Consider the following 6,757-nt stretch of genomic DNA (forward strand, 5'->3'; position numbering starts at 1 on the left):
TCTAGGTCACATACACCAGGTGCAGTTGTCAATAGGGTTAGTGATGTGATCTTGGTCTTTTTTTTTTTTTTTAAAGATTTATTTATTTATTTATTATACATAAAAGTACACTGTAGCTGTCTTCGGACACACTAGAAGAGGGCATCAGATATCATTACAGATGGTTGTGAGACACTATGTGGTTGCTGGGATTTGAACTCAGGACCTTCGGAAGAGCAGTCAGTGCTCTTAACCACTGAGCCATCTTTGGTGTTGGTTTTCTTTCTGTAATGGGACTTGTGACTCTGAAGTTTGTTGGTTGCTCAGTTCCTTTCTTTTTTCTTTAAATTTATTTATTTTATTTGTATGAGTACACTGTAGCTGTCTTCAGACACTCCAGAAGAGGGCATCGGATCCTATTATAGATGGTTGTAAGCCACCATGTGGTTGCTGGGAATTGAACTCAGGACCTTTGGAAGAGCAGTCAGTGCTCTTAACCGCTGAGTCATCTCTCCAGCCCCCACTCAGTTCCTTTCTTTTGTTTGATTTATCTTTAGAACTCTAACAACCTTATTTACGCAGTGGCATTTGCAGTGTTTAGCACTGGGCTAAATCCTACCAGGTTTTCCTCCTGCGGGGCTGGTGTTTGGGGCCAGAGGCTCTATCTCAAGTATTCCTCTGAAGGTCGGATACTGTCCTGGGTCAGCTAGACCCTCCTGGCTGGATCTGCAGCAGTGGCTGTGAGTTGTGGAGATCTCCCTGTGCCTGTGCATCTAACCTGGAGTTAATCTGTTTCCCAACCTAGTCCTCAAGCTTTCTCTGAAGCTTCCATGGGAGACAGGGAGCTTCATAATCTCAACAGGTCTCACCTTAGGAGAGGACCGGTCTACCCCTGGGCCTGCAGGTGATGTGAAACTGCCCAGGTGCCTGTGAGCCTAATCGGGTTTCTTCTGAAGCCCTGGGAGATACCAAACTCCCTAAGCCTTACCCTCATTCAGAACTCTGAGTTTCTTTCATTCAACCAGCATTTTTGGAATGACTAGCTCTCTGCCAGCTATTAGGAATATAGCTATAACCAAAAAGAGACGCTGCTTGTCAACAGGTGTTCCCGATAGCTTCTCACCACGATAATTACTGAAATATACACAGTTGGTCTTAAACTACTGGGATTTTTTTTAATGCCTGTGTCCACAAGCCACCCCAACAGTGATGATCTATACTATCCACAACTCCCAATGCGTAGTGTATTTTGAAGCATGAGGCATGTGCAAGAAGATACCATGTTCTGACACATGGACTGATGCATCTCGGAAATTACCTAGTGCACTACTTTTACAGCAAGAATCTTCATGATTCCTTACAGTGCTGAGAAACCACTGGATTGCTTTGTAGCAATAAAAACATCTCGTCTATGAATAATTTAGAAGAAACACGTTTTTATTGTAAAGCTATAGTAACATTACAGTGCTTAAAAACCAGCCTCTTCATGTGATCAAATCTTCAGTTCATGTACACATTTTCCTGGTGTTTTCATAAATGTTATTTTACAATCAGTCGATTGAGTCTGGATTCAAGTAAATCTATGCATTGCATCTCATAGGCAGGTCCCTCATTACACCTTTCATTTATGAATTCTTGCTCCTTATTTTCATAGATAATTTGCTGAAAGCTGCTTATGCATCCAGCTTTTTCTGTTCAATAGAGGTTTTGTTTTTTACCTCTTAGCTTTCATCCTTTTGCTTTTTTAAAAAAAAATTTACTGAGGCATTTTTAATCAAGCAATTAAACATACTTAAAGTCTACAGTCTGCCCTCCATGTTGGTAGGCTTTGTAAATTCAGCCAACCATGAAATGGAAATATTTTTAATTGCACCTATGTTGAACACGTACAGACATTTTCCCCGTGTTATCATTCCCTAAAACAATACATTTTCTCTAATGCTATTTACATAACATTTATAATACATTAGGCGTTACGATGATGATTAGAGGTGGCTGCAAGAACAAGGGAAGAGATGCCCAAGGTAGATGCAAGCGGTATGACATGTTATATAAATGTCTTGAACATTAGCAGACCTGCGTATTCAGTGGGGTTCTGGAGTCAGCCACCTATGTATAGTGAGGGACAACTGCCATTCAAGTGTTTGCATATGTCTACACCAAGATGCTACTAGCTCAGTCAGGATAATGAGCTTATTTGTTACCACCAATGCTCTTGGCTCTCTCAGTTTGGCCACAAAATTATCATAACCACCCCCAACATACACCTACCTTTGTTCTTCTCTGCAATGTCTGTCTGTCTGTCTGTCTGTCTGTTTATCTGTCTGTCTGTCTATCAGCTGTCTAGCTATCATCTATGTATCATCTATCTATCCATCCATCTATCATCTATCTATGCATCATCTGTGATCTATCTATCAGCTATCTATCATCTATGTATTATCTATCTATGTATCATCTATCTATCTACCAATCCATCCATTTATCTATCATCTATCTATGCATCATCTATCTATGTATCTATGATCTATCTATGTATCTATGTATCTATCTATCTATCTATTACTTTTCCCCTCTTAGCCAGTTATTCCATGAGTTCAGATACATTTGAGCACAAAGTTTCATGTCTGTAAATAAAATACTTTAGGCCCAAATTTTACATATCAGAGGGCTTTCATCTAGCTCAAATACAAATGAGCCTATTTGGATGCTTCCTCTCATCTTTCAGGAGGATTTCCAAGCTGTCTGCTGCTCACTGTCCAAAAGCTGGCATTTCTCTGTGTGAGTCGCCACCCCACATCTCTCATTTTGAGCGTCTGCCGATCATTACTATTTTTCAAACCAGAGCAAACACAATGTAGGTGGTAGGTGTGGGGGCCCAGCTGGCTCTTGTCACTCTCCAGGCCAGAAAGCACGGGATGAGGGATGAGACCCCTTGGGGGGAAGCACTGAGTTCTGATGTTAAAACATCCAAGGCACAATCAAAGGAACTCACCAGGAGGACAAATGAAATGTGCTCCAGGTCTGGGCAGAAGCTGGGGGCAGGGCAGAGAAAGCAGGGCCTTAAGCAGGCTGGAACTGTTCTGCGTGGTTTAACATTGTCAAGGACTCTAAGGCCAACGGAAGAACATACCGGCTTGCTCATTTACTCACCAACTTGGTGTTGAGTGTCTGACTGGAACAAAACCATACATAATCCATGATTATCTAAGGAACGTATTCTCTCACAGCGGATGGAGGATATGTACTTGATATGATGTCATCACTAGGGAAGTGTCCCACAGCTTAGGCCTTGGCTTCTCCTCATGATTTCCATTTCAAATTTCAAATTCCATTTCAAATTCAAAATTTGACATTGGTTTAAGAGACAACACTTGCCTCTTTCTTGTGTTGCTAAGATTATTTGGCTCAACGACGCCATGTTGATAATTCAACACCCAACCATCCATCCATCACACTTTTATCTGTCTACTTAACCCTCTGTCCATCTATTCAACTTTCAATCATGCTAGAACCACCAGCCTCCTGGACACAGATCTTTTTCTTCGGAAATGTTTCCTGCTAATTCTTTGTCCTGTTTGACTCCTGCATGAGGGATCTCTTGCTTTGGGAAGTCTGTTCTGATCGCTGTGTCTTGAGTAACACCTCCTCCCATGCTCCCATCCTTACGTTCTTGTTGGTCTCATTATGTAATGGGAAAGAGTAAACCGCTGGCTGTCCTTTTGCAATGAACGGTGAAATCTCCAGGCAAATCCTTTGAAAGAATTACCTCCCACTTGGCTCATAACTGTTGTTTTAGTGCATAGGGGCTAGGCCAATGCTGCTGGGGTTCTTGTGCACAGGCGCCAGGAGATAGAGGAGCCTCACCCTGCCAGGTCACCTCTGCCCCCATGTGTTTCCTACTTACAGTCAGTCCTAGGCATGACCTACCCAAGAGTGCCAGGTTTCAAGAGGAGGTATTCTGGAATCTTCAGGCTACACAAAGCCACAACAGAGAACTGTACTGTTCCCCTTCAGCCTGTTTATCCAAGTCAAAAGGCTATCCCTGGTTCAAGATGTCAGCAGATAGACTTCACCTTCTGACTGGAGGCCCCACAGCACATTGTGACCACAATTGCAGTCTAGAGCCTTAATGTTAAAGCTAAGCGAGTGTTCCTGGAGGGGTGAGGGGGTGGGTGGGAGAGCTGCGCTTCCTGTAACAGCCTCTGGGAAACTGTCACGGCTGGCTTGGAGTGAGAAAGAGAAGTGAATTGCTTTAGATAAGAATGTTTGACTTTGTTTTTAAAATTTCTGCTAGCACTAGGTGATTCGGGGAGGGGCAGCTAGGAGATGGAAAGGGGCTGAGACTGTGCCAGGGCTTCTGGGAGAGCAGACAGCAGCCTGGAATATGTGCTCTTCACTGCACAGCCAGGCCTGCACTGCTCACAGTGACATGAGATTCAAGGTCACGAGTGACCCAGAGGACTAAGAAGATGTGAAGACACACACAGGAACGTACACCTTTGCCATTAGTGAGTTGTTCCTTCAATGCAAGCAAAAGTTTAGAGGCGATATTGGATTCTATAACTTTTGCTTTGATACTACACATTTTTGTGATTAATGATTCATATGTGGCTATCGTGTGTCAAGTAAGTCTCTACCATTTCTCCTAACTGTGCTGTCTGAAGCAAATCCAAGATATCTCTCTCTCTCTCTCTCTCTCTCTCTCTCTCTCTCTCTCTCATGTTTATATAAAATGGAGTAATATATGCACAGAGCCTACATCCATCCTCCCATATATATCCATCCTATATATCATCCTTCCTTTTATATCATCTCCAGATTATGTGTAGTACCTAACATAATTTAAAATGTTATGCAAAGAACATTAAACTGTTTAGAACAGTGGCTCTCAACCTGTGTGTCATGATCCCTTTCACAGAGGTCGCCTAAGACCATCAGAAAACACAAATATTTATATTACTATTCATAACAGTTGCAAAATTGCAGTTAAGTAGCAATGAAAATGATTTTATGATTGGGGATCACCACAGTTGTTAAAGGTCATGGCATTAGGAAGATTGAGAACCACTGTTTTAGGGCATAGCAACAAGAGAAAAACCCTTGTCCATCCAATGCCGACACGGCTTTACTCCCCAGGTTTTTTCAGTCCACAGATAGTTGAACCCAGGGACACGGAAGCCCTAGATATGAAAGGTCGCCGATACTGAAGGAACCAGACCATTTGCTGCATGAGTTATCAGGATTTGTGGCTGGCAAATTCCTGTTGCCATTTGATGAGCTTGTCCAGCTCTTAGACCTCCTATAAATAAGTAATGGGAGTTAAAAATTTTAATGTGGCAATTTTAGAATGATAACTTTATAGGGGAGAGAGAGAGAGAGAGAGAGAGAGAGAGAGAGAGAGAGAGCGCACATGTGCATTCTCTTATGTGTGGGAGTGCCCTCAGAGGCCAGAAAAGACAGTCAAATCCATGGGAAAGTAGTTACAGGCAGTTATTAGCCTCCGTCTGTGGGTGTTAGGAACCAAACTCTCCCCTCTGTAACAGTAGCAGTGGCCCTCACTGAACGTTGAAAGACCCCTACCCATTCCTTGCTTTAAAATCCCATGCTTCCAAATACACTAATTGGTATCCTGAATAAATAACATGTTCACAGCTTTCTCCCAATTAACAGTTCTTCTCAATTAACAAACTTTAGCTTTTCCATGTTTACTGGCAGGAAATCAAAGATAAAGAATCCATATGATGTTTTGAAATGCCAGAGAAATCAAGCTCCACGTTAGCTGGGTTTGGAAATTCATCTGTGTTGGGTTCCAATTTTGGGTTCCAGAACTGGGCAGTCAGACATCATGAGAAGCCCTGAGGGTTTGTGATGAAATGGACAGGGCTGTGTAGGGAAGAGAGAACCATGTGGAAGGGCCATAGTTGTAGGTCGGCCCTGGCTCTCCACAGCAGCATTGGTTAAAGCCCTGGCACACTGCGGCAGTTACCTAAAAGACACCACATTTCTGACTCAGTAAAACACCCTGCTGGTGAAAAACCATCTGAGTGCTCATGGTTAGCACATACCTGGGACCACAGACTTAGCATGCATTTATAAACACATGTACAGCGCCCCAGCCTACCTCATGTCTTTAAATAGGAGCACCTTCCCCGGTTGAAGCATGCAGCAACGCAAGCTATAAAGGCAATACTTCTTTTTTATTATATACTTTAAATAGCATTCTTTTTAAATCCATGACTTTGGAGCTGACTATACCACCAAATATGAAGAAGAAAATCACTGGCAAGACAAGCCCCCTTTTCCCAGCATTCCCTGGGGTGGGGATCTGCTGCATAGCTCAGAGTGGAGCAGCCTCTGGAGAAAAGCCTGGTCTAACTGGCATGTCTATATATAGCAGCCAGGAGGAGAGGGTGACCCTGGCTTTGGATCTGAAGGATATCAGGCAGCGGGGCTGGAATTTAATATGCCCTCGGCCTTGCCAGCTCGGCCCCTTTGTTTGATCTTTATGAGAATCTGTATGGGGCTCGCTCATTCTTTCTCTCTTTCCTTTTTGAACTATGGTATTGTTGTATTTTTAGGGCCTGGAAAGCAGTGAACAGAGGTGCCATCTATGGAGAAGCTCTGAAAGGTGACATTTTTAATTCACCACCTCTGATATCTCCTAAGTGACGGCACTGCTGTTTAACTGCCGGTTTCTGGGTATCAGTCCCAGACTGGGTGCGGTGTGGGTGAAAATGTGCCTGGAGGGCTGCCCGGGCAGGAAGCACAACACCAG

The 6,757-nt window shown here is 43.2% G+C and overlaps 1 long non-coding RNA gene across 1 annotated transcript; it reads right to left on the reverse strand.

Moving 5' to 3' along the window:
- Positions 1–5,082: 5,082 nt before the first annotated feature.
- LOC110321167 lies at positions 5,083–6,259 on the reverse strand. Its single transcript, XR_002380505.1, has 2 exons — positions 6,104–6,259; positions 5,083–5,281 (listed from the first exon to the last, which is right to left on the reverse strand). It is a non-coding gene; the product is annotated as an uncharacterized LOC110321167 (long non-coding RNA).
- Positions 6,260–6,757: the final 498 nt, after the last annotated feature.

Source organism: Mus pahari, chromosome 5 (assembly GCF_900095145.1).
Source record: "Mus pahari chromosome 5, PAHARI_EIJ_v1.1, whole genome shotgun sequence".
Lineage (NCBI taxonomy): Eukaryota > Metazoa > Chordata > Mammalia > Rodentia > Muridae > Mus > Mus pahari.